The 16,744-nt window shown below is 40.1% G+C and overlaps 1 long non-coding RNA gene across 4 annotated transcripts in view; it reads left to right on the forward strand.

Moving 5' to 3' along the window:
* The window catches only part of LOC111428415 (uncharacterized), a 109,198-nt gene that overhangs the window by 17,484 nt on the left and 74,970 nt on the right, over positions 1-16,744 (forward strand). For all 4 annotated transcript variants that reach the window (XR_011641547.1, XR_011641546.1, XR_011641544.1 and 1 more), the window contains exons 4-5: positions 4,878-5,004; positions 5,319-5,491. This is a non-coding gene — a long non-coding RNA (uncharacterized lncRNA). The remainder of the gene's footprint in view (positions 1-4,877; positions 5,005-5,318; positions 5,492-16,744) is intronic.

The raw sequence follows: 16,744 nt of genomic DNA on the forward strand, positions 1-16,744 counted from the left end.
TATTTTTCAGTTACTTATGTCAGATCAATACGTTGATGATTTAGATTGTTGAACTGAAAATGTGATTTCATTGTTTGACGAGTATGTTTGTGGGAGAGACAAAATTCAATTAGTATTCGAACCGGCGAATTTCTGGAATTAAACGGTCGCAAATTGAGATCGTATACGGTGAAATTGCTTATTCTGTTCGCGGGGATCGCCCGCCGCCGACGCCGCTGGTCATCAATCAACATTCGCCGCGCGACTCTGACGGCTCATTTATACACTCTGTTTGGCGTAAAATGTTCTATGCATACTGATCTGTCCCGGCGGCAGCGGCGGTCGACGGTCCGTTTTATGAATTTTAATCAACAGTGACCGTATATGCGTTAATTACGCAGACTGCGGCACGTATCGGTGGCGATGGCGACTTTGGTCCTAGTGCAGTTTTGCACGTGTAATTACCGACCCCGAGGCAATTAGGGCGAGCACGTTCGATAACAATAAACGCAAACAGGTTGACTCTTTCCTTTTAAAATAAATGTTTATAATTATGATTAATATGCATAATTAACGGAATGATCAATAATTTGTGAATGATCATCGTTAAATTTGCTTATTCTTCTTTTTCGCGATACTCGTTTCAGCCCAAAAGATAAATGCAGATTGATAGCGACGGGGCGTAATCTGGCAAACGAAACGCCCGTATAAATAACGACCTCGTCGCTCTTTCGAAGAATTAATCGAATACTTTGTCTAAATAAAACCTACAATCTTAATGGTCTGTTAAGGAGAAATATGTCCGTAATTAATCCCCAACCGTGATTCTAGACTGCGCAAATAGTGCAATTTGTTCTTTTGTTCTATTTCCTCGTTTTATTTTTAACAACATTTAGCAATAATTACTAATTTCTTTAACGTCGAAATATGAATCTATTATGATTTACGAGTGGCCTTCTCAGTGGCGTAGCTGTCGTTTCCCGTCCGCACACACATCTCAATGAGTAATGTAATTTCATAATTGTCACTTGGATGTCGTTACCGCGCTTCGTCCGTGATCGAATTACTGCTGCTGCTGGTGGTGTTGGGACGTGGTCGGAAGGGGGTTGAAATGTGGGGGGCGTCGGAGCGCGAACGACGACGACGACGCGACGCTAAATTGTGATTGATGGCGACCATTTCCCGTGACATAGCGGGACATATTCTATCACCTCGACGGCCATAAACACGTTTTTATATGCTACGTGCGGGGCTCTTCCCCCCCGAACATCCCCCCGCCGCTGCCGTACCAAGTAGGCGGCCGAATGGCTCTCTAGACGCGTAAATCACCGCAAACGTGGACATTGCACACGCGGGGTTAATATACTGACTGATTTATGTCCACGCGGACTCGAACAATACGTTGCTCGTCCGAATTTCCTCTCTCAAAATGGTTATGTTGCCAACAACCTTACATAAACTATTCTACACTGATTTAAATAAGTCGATCCTTTAATTCATCATAAGGATTAGCCGTTGGCGATCAATTTTCAATTTAAAAATTTCGCGTTTCAATTAACAAGCTGTAAAAGCATGTTGAGGGTAAGAAAAAAAAGGTAGGAGAAAGAAAAAAATCAATACCTTAATTAAACCACGAGGGCGAGAAAGGAGGCGCCTTAATGCCGACCCCCGACTTCGTGCCCCTTTTTCCCCGTAACTTGTTAAATTTCATAAAGAGTTCCCGCGTTATCGCCCGGGCGTGTAGCACATTTAACGGCTCTGGGAGCCATTAGCAAATGATATAAGACGACAGTTACCGGTGGCGGCGTAGATCTCGCGAGAGACGGCGCAGTCACGTGTGAGGGATCAGTGTCACTTTGCTATCCATCACCGGTGACAAGAGCTAAACTCTTTCATGATTCATCTGCATCGTCTTGCGTTCCAACCGGATTTTACTTGATTTGGAACTTATGTTAACCACAAAGACGACTCCAAAACAACTTTTCTATAATTAATAGATTTTAATTAAGAAATTTTAATTTAACATCTCTTAAATATTTATATAAAGAATTATTCTCCCATAAATTAAGAAGCTTTTACTTTTGTATAAGGATTACGTGTTAAATATAACGGTAGCATGAGTTAAAAGCTTAAAAGCCCAAATATAGCTGTCCCTTCCCGGTAAATTACGCTTATGATTCCAATAAAGATAGTGTTTGGATTAGGTCCCCACGGGGGATCCCCTTCATTAGGTCGTCGCCTATGATTTAAAGGTGCTCCCCGATAACGAACCGGTAATACCGTACGGAGTTAAGCGCAATTAACATATTTACGTCTCCATTTGGGTGCGTTTATGACCAAGTCGGCTTCTCTACAGGGTGTTACTTCTTCAGTTACCGAAGAACGTCGCGTACTAACAGCGACTAGGAGGGACAATGAATTACATTTAATGGGGCGAGGGAAATGGCTGCTCCTCCCGACTTCTAACGCATTAACTGCGCTCCGAATGGGACTCCCGAACGAAATACGAGCCAGTTAAGAGAATAAAGAAGAGGTCCTGGGAAATATACTGGTAGTTTTTACTGCCCGGCACGGCGACAAGTATTAGCAACCCACCTGACAGCCGAACGGGCGGCGGCAGTTACGACGGCCCTACGGCGAACCGTAAACCATAAAATCGCTTTATTTGTTAATTAATTCCAGGTTCTTATGGCGTTTTATGTCGTCCCATTCAACGTCAAGGCGATGCCGTTCATTATAACGCGACCGTTGTGCGGTAACTTTACATTTTCAGTTAATAACACTCGTAAATTATCGTTTATTGCCCTTTACGACTAGTACGCAAGCTTCTAATTTAACGGATGAAAAAAAATTCGTACCATTTTGTTCAGTTTAATTCGTTCAATGTATACTGTTTTTTAAATAAATTGTTTCAATTACAATTAAGCAATTTGAATGTAATTGTTGCAGCATTACATTATTACTGTGCGTCAATTCCAAGAATTGAAAAAGTGTTGGGAGGATGCCACCCTAAAAACCTCAGCAGATTTATTTTTGGGGGAGAACAATTGATACGTTGTCTTGGATAAATTTGACAGACCTGCAAGAAAAGCAAGAACAACACTCTTCGCCAGCATAAACGAATACAGGTATAAACTAACTCCATTGAGAAGGTGGAAAGAAGCATTTCTTGTTTTCTCTATGAGATAAAAATTTCATTTTAAATCTCATCAAGTTAAATTTAATCTGAATTAAACATGAATGTAAAAATATGTTTGTGATTTAACCACATTTTAACTGTGAATAATAATAGTGGTGGTAGAGATAGATTTAAGATTTAATCCGACAACATTGATCTTTTTACGAGGGATTTTCGCGTGAACTTGGAGTTGAGCCTAGGGATATGCCGTCGGCCACGTCCCGCATAAGAAATTCCGTCAACAAATTAGCGATATCAAAGTTTTCCAGACGTCCCGGCATGGTGAACCGGGATTTCGCAGACAGATGACAGCTAACGGGGGAGTGTCCCCTATCTCCATTAACGGAACAAACAGAATAATAAATTGGATCGTCGTCCTCGTTACAACGATCCCGTTCTCTCAACTCAATTTCTTGTTCATCATTTTGACGGGATCGGCACGTGCATCTCGAATAACTTGGTTTTGAATATGTTTGAAATGGCGCGAGTAATAAAATTAAAAAAAGTGGGATCGTGTGTAGAGTTTTGCAAAAATGGTGGCTATAAAAGTGGAATTACCCCTAATAAATAAATGATAAGGTCTGAGGTTATAAAAAGGCGCTCTTTTTCGAGCGAGTTTCCTCTCAGGTTTATCTGCAAATATTTGCGGGCGATCTTCGAAAAACTAATTTTTAAGCTTGGCTCCGCCGTACACAAATCTAATTTGCACAATGGAGATAAGAAAGTTTCGTGTCATCAGTTTCGCAAGCTCTGGGTTCTGAAAGGCGGCGGCGGGTCCGTTGGCGCTTTTCGATATAATGGTCGTGATAACGGCCGCGAAATGTGACTGTTTTAAAATTTAAGTGTAATAGGTTTGCCCCGTGCGGATATCCTCCTCCGAGGGTGACGGTAAAATAAATAAAACCTTGCTTGAAATTTTGCTGACAAGATATTTAAAGTGCCCTTTCTAAAATATATACCTATTTTTGAACTAAAAAACATTCAAACGGAAAAACCGAGTTTTATTATTTTAATAAACGACCATCATTAATTTGCTTTAATACTCGGAGAAGGAACTCGGAGCGTCATGATGCCGTGCGCCTCGTTCTCCTCTTTGAGTAATGAAACCGTCGCGAGTTATGATCTCTATTTCTTTTCCGGTCGTGTCGGATATTGCGACTCGTCCGTCTTCCGAAGCGGCAATATCGCGGCAACTCTGGCAACGACGTCGACCTCTCCGACGCTGCTACTACTGCCATCTTGACGGACGCCGACGGCAGTATAGCAGCGTTCCAACGCCCCCGATGTCTAGCTGTAACGTCGTGGTCCGCCCCTCAAATCTGAAACGGCGGTGATTTGTCACGGCGCCACTGTACACAATGCCGACCGAAACAAACAGCCGGATTAATGGCGAGATGTCCGGCGGCCGTTCTTCACTCACCCTCCGGACGACGGAAAGACGTAAAGTTGGACGTCTCTCTGACCGACCAGGACAAACGGCTAGAAATACGGATAAACGATCCTCACACACACACACCGTACAACTAAGCTTCTGCTGTTGTTGCCAGTTTCCTTTCCTCCTTCTTGTTTGCCTTTTTTTCATTTCCCTTCTTTTCAATCTGACAGTTTCAAGATTGTCACGTTTTCTAACGTAATCAAATAGAATACATACATTACGACATAAAATAGAATCCTTTTTTTATAATACATCCATAATCTAATATAAATTGTATCATTTCAGATCTAACGAACTGAAGACTACCAAAATTCCAATGTGTTCCAGAAATATTAATGTGAAATTATATCAAAATGCCAAGAATCTGAAATCCTAACAGAAGAACTTCCAGAAACGTGTCCAAGTTAACCATGTTAGTAATGTATTGCTCAATATTCTTTAGTTGAAAATCATTAACCCTTATATACAACACTAACCGTACACATTTCTTGCCTGGCTGTTATTAACCTTTACAAATAAACTGACCTTTCTTACTTTACCTGGCATTGCGCCACATCCATAACTTTACTCAACATTTATTCCTGGGGGTCATTGACCCTGCTAAACAAAACTAACCTTTCCCAATATTTCTTATGTTGTGAGTGTTATTAATTTAAGTAAATATAACTAACCCTATGCAACCCATCTATCATTACGCAAAGTTATCTTACTCAACATTATTTGCAGATTATTGACCTTGGTAAACATAACATTCTCTGGTTAATTCAACTTCTGATAATAAAGAAGAGCAAAGTACCATGTGAATATTATCAAGAATTTTCGATTAATTCTTAAGCTGAGGTAATAGAAAGTTTATGCCAGAACTAGGTTATGGATCAAGTCTTAGGCGTTCAAATCAGGTTAGTTAAACAAGTTTTGTTGGATCCACCAATATTTGATCTTGATCACAAAGTGAATTATTTTATACAATTTGCGTTATTTGTACGGTAATAGAATGGATAAAAAATTTAGGGATTTAACATAATTAATTTTCATGGTTGAATCCCGAAAATACTTTATAAATTTTACCCACGTGTTGAACTTTTTCGACGCTGTCACATGCAAATAACTTAATAATATTTATAACGTGAAGCATGATGAATAAAACGCAAAACTAGGCGTGCGCGCACAATTCTTACCGGGTACTACGCCCGTTGAATATTTTATAGAACTCAGTCGCGTTCTTAAATTTAAATTACACTTATTACGTGCCCTTCGGCCGGAAATTATAACGTTAAATTTCGTCGACTGAAGGCGGATAATAAATTCGGGCAAGCAACGTACCACTCCCGAAGTAATAATTTCGTTAAAACCGGTAGCGCAAACAAGAAACAAGCCCGTTAAAGTTTATATAAAAACACCTGTCCGGGTCAACAGTTTTGGACATCGGTCCGGTTTTCGACACGGTGTATTTTCCGAGAAAATAAAAAAGCTATAATATACAAAAATTAATATCTGTCAGAATCTATACATTTTAATAGTGTTTTGATACCACTTAAACAATATTGAAGGACTTAATTAAAAGTTTTAACAAAAATGGTAATAATTGAAGCGAATGTTTTTTTTTATAACAACTAAAACTAACCCAAGCGTAATCTTGCAGGTGTGACATCTGCTTATAATTTAATATTCCCAGCTCAAAAGTTTCGCCGTAAACTAGAGACATAAGTGGGCAATTAACGGGTTTATTAAAGCGAAGGCAATTTAGGTGGGAAGCTCTCTTGGTATAATTTAGAAGGAATATTATAAAGTACGTTAGCCCGTACGCGCCGTCGGCATAAATTTGTAATAACTGTTGGTCGTAAATCTGCGTTATCGGCAAAAAAGAGGTTCTTCGAGGCGTTTTAATCGTTCCGCGACGAATTAAATGTAAACAATTAAGCTTTATCGGATGGTCAGAATCTTTAGGGTCTCTCGGTGCATTTTTTCCCCGAAGCCAACTGCGCCGAGCCGTTCGCTCACCGGTTTGGTAACTCAGATTTACGTTGCTGATACATACTTGATGCGAGGGAAATCGCCCGTTTATTATACACAAACTTCATTATGCCGAAACATTTCAATCCGCCCCTGACAAAAGATAATTGATACTGATACCAGCGCCGCCGCGCATGATGAATACGAAATTATGCATTTTAAGCGACCGACATGGCATATCAGATAACGATAATAAGTCCATTAATGGCTACTCTCTCTCTTCTTTCCGAACCTCTTGTCGTCGCTTGACGAGGAGCCATTCAAACCAAAGCACCCTCTTCTTGCGCTTTATAATTCTTTATACTTATAATATGTTAACTTTCCGGTTCGTTAGCTTTACATGACACGACCCGTTGTACTTTTCATTTTTATTTTATTCTTATCTTCTTTACATCTACTCTATGAGTTTCTATCCATTTCTTTTTAGATAAAATTTAGACCACACGCATTTTACTTGGAAATTTCATTATATTAAGATATTTTAATGTGAAATTTGTATGTATAAAAACTTCTAGGGTATGCAGAACGAATCTCGTAGATAATATTCCGCACAGTGACGGGTTTCCGTGAATTACGATCGTAATAAAAATCGTCCGTAGGAACGAATAGAGGATGGACGGACGAATGCGCGCCTCCATGAATCAAGTGACGTGTCTGACAGTAAAGTTTCCATGTATCATCGTTGACGACGCCCACAGTCGCGAAAAATGGAATACCGCCTCGTCGTGGTTTCTAGCAACTATGGCATGACTGCCGCCGCCGATTCATGGCGTAATTTATACGCGCCGCGCTTACGGCGAATAAGAAGGATGGAGCATGTCCGCGCATTTAATGAGTGACAACTAAGAGATTTACGACCGGCGAAGGCCCGTAATTGTAATTGGATATGGTAGCGGTTATCATGGGAATGTCGTCGTTGGAGAGACCGCCGCCGACAAGCTACGCACCTCGCCTTCAAACCGTTTTAAAACGTACCAGAGAAAGAAGTTGTTCGACGTTTCAATCTACAATGAGTGCTCAAAAAGTATTTCAATCTAACTTCTATTTACTTAAATTTCACCAAATTACAAACAATTCCTCAAATAACCACGAAAATTGAAATAGTTATTTAATAAAAGATTCAACTACTCATAAATATTTTATACATAAACTACAAATCATTTTTGTTCGCTCCCTGTATACTTATACGAGGTATAACAACCAGTAGCTGTAATTCTCTATCAGTGACGGGAGCTTCGAAGGCCTCGCTCACGGCATAATAAATAGTTGTTTTTGCAAAGGAGCGCCACTCGGTCGGTCGGGAGAATTAAAACATCAAAGTCCGGATGGAATGCGACAAGGAGCTCACGCGAACGCGAATCGCCGCGACGCCATCTAGATAAAGGATCTGCTGGCTGACTACTTGAGTGCCCCCCTAACGTGACGACGACTTGCCGGTGGCCCCGATAACAACCCCGACTCATATCACACGCGAAACGACTCGGGGGTGCCGCCAACTATTTGTCAAAATTCCATTGCCGGTTATCGTGGCTAATTAATACGGCTTTATTCGGCGGCAGACAAGTGAATGGCTTGAACACGAAGGGTGAATAAATCAAAAGGGTAGTAGGAATTTTGAATACATTAAATAGGGGTTGTATTTTTCTTTTTATAATGTTGAATAAGTATGATATAAATAGAAATATATCTAATTTATTATTTAACCACGTCGAGTAGGTATTGATTTCTTATACAGTTCATATGACATTGTAATCGTTGTCCATGCAGAGAAATCCTCTGGAGCAGAAAATATTGTTTCAAGATGTAGTATTATTTGATAAGGGTATAGCAACTGTTATCGTGGTCTGGTCTTCTAGTGTTAGACTTAAATGACTCAGCTTGTCGAAGTTAGTACTCAGTCCAACTGATTACTAACTGATAAACACTCACTGCTGTTTCATGTTGTTGTGAAGGTCACTGTGTTGATTAAATATACTCAAGTAACTGTGAGATTCCAAGAGTAATAATAATCCCATTCGTAATATATGATTGTAAACATTGTAAACCTTTCACCTTTTTGAAAATACAGCATGTTCTACACCCGATAAGAATTTCTTACGATGTAGTACTTTACCCTTAGCTTTTTTAACCACAATATAATACAACCTACTAAAAATCCATAACCACCGTCGTTGAATGTGAGTGCAGCAATACATCCTGGTTGGGGTTGAACCACCCTATTCACCTTACACACGTTTTACTGTTAGTAAAAGGGCCGATAAGGGTACGAATAACGCGGGCGTCGTGACGTTTCGTTTTGGTTTACGAGCGCCGAGGCGAGGTCATAATTCACCCTCGAACATTGTAATCTTTTTAACCTTTCATAAAATGGCCGACGTCGACGACGCGACGCGAGGGTACGGGTCCGGGGACGACGTGGAGTCGCATTACCGCATATTTTTATGACGTAATTAATGCTTTGGATAGGTCTTTTCGCGCACGATCGTAAACCTTAACGTCTTTTTCTACCCTATTAATTTTTTTTGTTATGTTACCTTTATTTTTATTTTGTATTGATTTAAAAGTGAACTAATTGCATCATAGTTTATAGTATAATTAACTTAAATAACACTTTCCTTCATAAAAACTTAATCCCGTCGTTAATGATTACTTATGTAAATGATCTTTTTGAAGTTTAATGGCTTTTGAAATAAAATGAGAGTGGGTTAACGATATCTAAGAACGTTCGTTTCCTAAATAGGTTTGCGCCATATGTTAACTTATATCTGCGTATCCGTTTTCAGCGATGCCATAAAACTCGGAATGCTGCTGGATGTGCCGCGTTCGTTGCCGCGAATGATTTAGGCGCAACCTGCTGTGACATTAGTTGCCATATATTTTCGCGTATTCATAAAAGATAACCGTAATTTATGCGGCTATAAACTATTGGATTGTAATCTCGCGATAGCCACCTGCTGTAATTGGTTTGTCATTCTCGATACTTTTCGATAAATCATCGATCCCCGCGCGTTTGTGAGTCCCCCTTGTGTTGCATCCGCCGCCGTAAATATCGGCGTGGTGGCATTATTATACTTTGGAAAAGAGGGCGCCGTGTAAAATACGGCCAATTAAACTGTTTTTATAACTACTTATCACACCGTGGCGGCCGCGTGATTAATGGCCAATAATAACTTACTGGAATAAATTAGGTTTCGCGCCGGATTTACATGCATAATTTCGCGCGTTTATCCATATTCAGGTGGGTAGATATACGGCAAACGACTTTTTCTTCTTCTCCGGTTAACAAGTTATTTTGAAACGAGGACGAAATTGCTCGTAATAACTGTTTACCAGATTCGTCGACAGCCACAAATTACCCCCGGTGAAGAGTTGATATTTATTAGCGATTTCTTTTTAATGTAAAGCGACCGACCGACATCGACATCAGCCTTTTACGTTCTGCGCGATTCTCCTAAATTACCATCTCCGAGGGATAACGATAAATTGTGATTAAATTGTACGCAATTACTACTTCAGGGAACTTTGTTTAAAATTACCGGTAATAAAATCTTCGTCTCTACTAAGTTTTCGATTCATAAATTTCTCGGCTCCCTCTTACATCTTAAAATATAACCTAAAAAAAATAACGCAAGTTCAGAATGGTTCACGTACCATTTTTTCCGGTTAGAGCAGCATTACTGCTATCTCCCAAAGGATTATAAACAAGTCGACGCTGATGAGAACTAACGCCTCGTATACGTCGAAAGCAGCAACCAACCGAGAGCGGGACGTAAAGGGCGCTCCCAGAAGCGCCACCAGAGGAGGTGAGAGAGTCAAATGGCCCCAACCAAATTAAGAATTACGGCATCCGCTGACAGACAAATTAGTGTGAAAGCCGTGCCGTTAACGTCGTCGTCCACACACATGCTCCTTGGAAAGACGTACACTAGTAGGGACACGAATGTTCAGGGCGAGGGACGGCTCACAAATTTGATTAGGTGACGCGTTTCTGTCGACACTGATGTTGAATTATAGTCTCAATATACCTACAATGTCGAGGTTATCTCTTTTTAAAACAATGTTTATATTACCAACCTACTACATATGGCAAAAAATATTTAAGATTTGTTCGAATGATCTATATTGCAACACCACCTACACATTCTGCAACAATTCTTCTAATTTATATTATGGCTTGATAAGGAGTGCTTCTAAAAGTAAAACTTGGCAACCTGAAAAAACATTCCTAATGAACAAAGCTAAACATAGAAAATTTATTAAACACAAATACTAGGTAAGGCTGTTTCAAAATCTCGTATTCGATTTTTGTTATGCACCGAAAAAGAAAAAGTTTGATGCTAAAAATTTTAACTTAATTAGTAGTAATATAATTATAATATTTTCTATTAGCAAGTATATATTTTTGAATCGATAAATATTATTAGAATTAATGACGGAGAGAAGATATAATATATGGTTACAGTTAAACTGTCTGGTAATTATCTTTTCCTGCTGTGCCAACCATAATTACAAAGAGGTAATCGATAGCAAGGGAGAAAACGAGAACTGACCGGTCTTAATAATAGTAATTATCGTACAGTTTGAATTTGAATATTGCATAGAGTGACGGCGAAGTAGTGGTTTTATTGAACGATTAAAGTGTATCACGAACAGTTGTTGGTTTTTCCGTGTATACCGCGATATGAGCACAGGCGACCGTTCAAGTTTTGCTCTGCAACAGCAGCAGATAGAGAGCCGTCGAATTGGCATGTTTATGGGGCAATTATAGAAATGAGCCGGTTTAATCGCCATCAAGGCAGGAATGATTAGTGGCTTCATTATTTCCACCAATCACACTGCCCGATGCCGTAAAATACGGCACGTATCGTATAATTAAAAGTGCAATTTATTTCCAATTGCCTGACCAAGTCGCGACGACGCGACGTTTTATTGTCGTGTTCTGGCCGGACTATCGTGCCGCCGATCTCTCGATTTATACTGGTTATTTTAATTGAAATGGTATACGCCAGTTGATTTATAGGAGAAAACGGCTCGACGTTGATAATGCCCCAACGACGGTCCGACCCTGTTACCTGCCCAGACGCTGTATTTGTTATGTCACGCGTTCCTACCGACCCGATATGAACGTGTAATTGATTGACTGACGATTGCAGAATGGGCTTTTAAGGCGATAGAATCGGTGGAAAGGTAATTGCTCCTCTCGCTTTGTGCGCCATTTCCTCTTTTCTTACGTCACCGTTGGCAATCGAAGCGGCACTTCCTAATTGATCTCTTCGTCATCGGCCTTGTGAATATATCTACGATAGTCGGAAGCTTTACTATATTGCTTGAGAGCACCGCAGTAATTGGCTATGCAAAATTTATTAGAGAAAATGTTGACAGCATTTTCCCGTTAACTCGAATTCTTACACCTTATTATGTTGTCTTTATGAGAGTCTCGCACCAATTTCTTATTGTTGAAATCCAAATCGTTATGTTCTAATAAAATTGTTGGTTTCTTATAAAAAAGTAAAGTTATTTCTTCTGTCATAAAACGTAGTACGTCTTCATTCTCGCTCGTAACCGCGACACGGCAGTAAATTATGAATTTATCCTGTTGGAGAAGAAGAAACGAGGAGACGACGATCGAAAGAGAGCATTGTGGCTCTTTTTCATGCCAGCACGTTCGCCGTTCGCTCGTTGACGATTGGAAATGAAACCATTTAGCGAATTCGCCGTATGAATCCGCGGCATCCGGCTCGAGGAGGCCATAACGGGCGCGACGCTCCTCTTTGGCTGCCCTTCGGTAGCGGCCGCGACGACAATTACGGGAATGTCGGCCATAATTTACCATCGGGTTTTTCTGCACACAGCTGCGTCGGACGCGAAGTGCCGCCGCCGCCAAGATATATTTCACGTATTAAATTTGAATGGAGTTATGGCAAATCGTTCCAAGGACCGGTTCCATGTTTGGCCGTCGTCGCCCTTCCAACGAAGAAACACAACACGGAGAAGAAGAAGAAGAAGAAGAGGACGACAGGTGCGGCGCAAGGCAACCGCCAGATTTATTTGTTTCTACATTAAAAAAGAGGCTGAGTTTTAAATCTTTAAATGTCAAGACGCGTTGCGCTAACTTGGTCAACGCCATTTTTCGCTATTTCACCATGACCGAAACAAGTATTGAATACAAATTAAACCATCCCCTTTCTCGTTCAATTACGTTATTACACGACAAAACCATTTGTTCTTAAAACTCGACTATTGTGTTATTATGACATCTCTTCCCACATACAAACGTTCTAGTCCGCACCCTCCCTTCGCGTCGCGTCTGATTTACGATTCACGAAACACAATTGGAAGTCGGCCCCAAATTTATATTTATCATTCCAATTAAACGTGCAGTTCGCTCGCGACGAAACGTTCACTTTGGACCACTCTCACATAAATTATAATTTAAAATTTCGGATCGCGTATCCTCCTAACGAAGATATACGACCGTCGTCAGTTTAGGTTGTGCAGCACGTTGTTAGATATTGTCGTCTCGATTGTAGAAGGTCGCGGGACCTTTCTAAATGAAGCCATCAAAACGTTCAATTGAGATTAACGACATTCTATTTCAATTGGTTAAAATTACGAGTTTTATTATTTCAAGATTGGTGACACTGAGGATACAATAAAAGTTTTTGATTGCCATAATAAAATTATTTGATTGTTACGTTAAGATTTGAAGTTGTTAGAGTGTTCCCCTAAAATAAATCTGTCAAATTTCGTGCCAGACTCAATTAAGATAAACGTTCTCGTTCCCCAGATGTCAATTGGTCGCAATTAGACTCATTCCTTGAAATAAATCAACGCCGGCCTCAATAACAGTGAACACAAAGTAAAACGGAGGGCGAGTGAGTGTGTGACGCGCCGCGTGAAATGCATTAGAGGTTCCCCCGTGGATTAACGGCCGATAAGAGTGATGTATGGCGGGAAGTCGCGAAGACGCGGCCCCGAGATTAGTGTGTGGGGATCGGTTGTAGAGCACAGGGTTACTTCCGACCCTGACAGGCAAGATAAATCACCACCGTGTCTCATCCCTTTCTATTCTGTAGCCAACCCAACCCTCCGATTAATGCTCGAACAAATGTGCCAAAGTCGACTAAGAAAAAGGAAAAATTGGTGTTTAACTCGATTAAAATAAATCTATTAAGTTTTTATTTTATGATATTGCACTCATATCGGACAAATGGTGAGAAAAAAAATCATAAAAGGCAAAAAGATCCTCGAAAACATATACAATTGCGACCTTAGCCAAACCATTTCCATTCTTCTAAGACATATGACACAATTATAGTGGTTCTTAACCCCAAATTTGTAAATCCAGAAGTCTTGAATTTTTAAAAATTCAATAAAATATGTTTTCCAGAAAAATAGAAATTGGTAAAATAATTTTTTTCGATATTTGTCGCTTTAAAATGGAAAGGAATGCAACGCAGCACAATCTAGAGTAATCAGAAATTCTGATCAACTTGAAACTTGCAAAAATTCAAGAAAAATATGTTTTCCAGAAAAATGGAAAATGACAAAATTATTTTTTTCCATATTTGCTGCTTTAAAATGGAAAGAAATGCAATGGAGTACAATCTAGATTGATCAGAAATTCTACCCAACCCAACCCGGAATTCATCAAAAACATGTTTTCCAGAAAATCTATTTTCATATTTGTTGTTTTAGAGGTGATAACAAATACAATGAAGACCAAATTAGATTGGTCAGAAATTCTGCTTAACCCGAAATTAACAAAAATAGAATCTTACAACAGCCAAATATGGCTTGATACCGATTGATGCTAAGTTTAAAAGAAAGATCTTGGACGTGCAACATTTATTCTTATAGCATTTAATTTTGTCGCCACAACTTTTTTTAATAACATAAAACTGTCAACTTGCTACAGTCTCATGAAACAGAATGGCATCATTAACACTGAGAGTTACGAGTTGAGGTGCTCCCGAAGCGGAAACGTTATCGGTGGCACGTCCCGTATCTGTGTCATTGTACCTAAATAAACCTTTTAGACGTTTAATTTCTTATCGCGCGCCGGCTTGCCGGCAGTAAAACAGGAATTATGCATAGACGTGGAACTTATTATAGGCGGCCGTAAAATTTACGATTATTTCGGGCCCATTAAGCTTTCCATAATAAAAGTCGGGACTGCGAGTTGTTTACGACCACCCTGTCCATCACACTTGATACCGGACGGTGTGTGCGCATACATTGGTCGTATATTGCTCGTTCTAAGTTACAGCAAAGGCTTGATTCAGACTTGCGTTTAACGTTCCGTTTAACCGTTTAACCATTTTTTGTCGATAAGTTTCATTATTATTAGAAATTAAGCTCTTTTATGTATAGCGATTTACTTTAGTAGTTTTATGAGGATAAACTAATGGTAAGAAGGTAAAGTAGAAAACTAGCGTCGCTTTAATGGGAGTGAATACTGACTTCGTCGTATGGCATGCGATTAGCGACCGTAGCGCTACTTTCTATGGCCGGCGACCGTGCATTATCGTCGTATAAATTTAGCCCATAAAACAAAGATACATACTGATTACTGATTAAAACCCAGTCGCGACAAGGCAGCGGACGTTAACTGTTTACTGCCGTCGTAAACGTCATAAACACCGCGGCATTCCGCCCGTATTCGCTCGGCCGGTGCGTGCATCAACCGGTCATAAAACAGGTCCGGACAAGCTTGCACGCAACGCGCCAGCGCCATCCCGCGGCGACCAAAGCAACGTTTTCCGACGTCGGCCGCTTTGCGGCACCTTAACGAGCACCCAACGGAATATATATTAATAGCCGCCGGATAGGAGAGCAAAATTTAAAGCCCGATTACCAGAAATAGCTGTTCGCACCGCTAAATATCTTCTCTGACGCCGGAAAAGTATTTTTGCTTAATAAAGTTGCACTAAAACTTATGTTACCGCATAAGAAATGCATACGTACACTTTTATGTTTTGTTAGTTGCAATGGTAATGCTATATTAAGGTAAATGAAGTTGAAAGACAAGAAATCATTAGTATAATGTGAGATGACGTGGTTGAGTATATGCGAAGTAGAAGTATCGGCATCAAGAGGCTTGGTAGTCACCGGCGGCGACGTAACCCGTATGATAAAATGGAAATTAGTGATGGATGGTGCCCCGGGTGTCGCCCCACACATGCACATATGCACACGATGGTATCGCCTCGGCAAAAGGGACAGCCGTAAATTATACGTTGAGAATAAATCCCATCTTATTAAAACAACACATACACACACGCGCACACGCGGTGACGGGGGCGCGGGCGCAGGCATAATGAATGATGGATGGTGGACTTAAATTAGCTTCGCCAACCGTGCAAAGAGCCATTATAAGAGGTCGTAAATAACAGTTGCTCCGCGTGTCCCTTTTTCACTGCTAGCCTGTCTGCTGGCGGCGGCCGCGTTGACGCGCATAAATTACTTTTTTATTTTTATTCAAATTTCCCGCCTTTGTATGTTCGAGACCCCCTTCATGTCGCGTAAATTAAGCCACGCTGGTAACATTGAGGTGGTCGTATTTAAAAAATAAATAACGGGATTTTTTTTTCATAAATTGTTATTTCGTTTTAAAATGATGCAACTTCATCGACAATTTTCTGCAAGTCTGTTTTAGATGCAACTTGAATTTAATCATCAGATAATGTAGTCAAAATGATGCAACCACGACATGCAAACCTAGGCGAAGTTAGCCCCCATTTTTCTAGCCCCGTATTAGATAGAATTTTACATGTATAGTATTTTTACTATAATAAGAGAACCATTGCGCGAGAGAATTGAGATCGAGCATGTTGTGATTTCGATAGAAGAAACTGTGACGAATCGAATGACGTATAGATCTTGATAATCGAGTACATCGTTTATGAGTTATGACCACTCAAAGAAGATCATTTTTGTGTTTTAATAATTTGGCGTTTTAGCGGAATTCAAAAGAGATTTCGAATCTGGCATTTCCACATTCGTATTGGCCTAGGATTAAGCTTTCGAAAGAGACATTGATTATCGAAATCGGTTGAGCTAACTTCGCATAGGTGACATGCAGTACTTTGCAAGAACTAAGCTTATTGCTCAGTGTACAGCCAATTATCTACATTTCA

This window comes from Onthophagus taurus, chromosome 10 (genome assembly GCF_036711975.1).
Source record: "Onthophagus taurus isolate NC chromosome 10, IU_Otau_3.0, whole genome shotgun sequence".
Taxonomy (NCBI): Eukaryota; Metazoa; Arthropoda; class Insecta; order Coleoptera; family Scarabaeidae; genus Onthophagus; species Onthophagus taurus.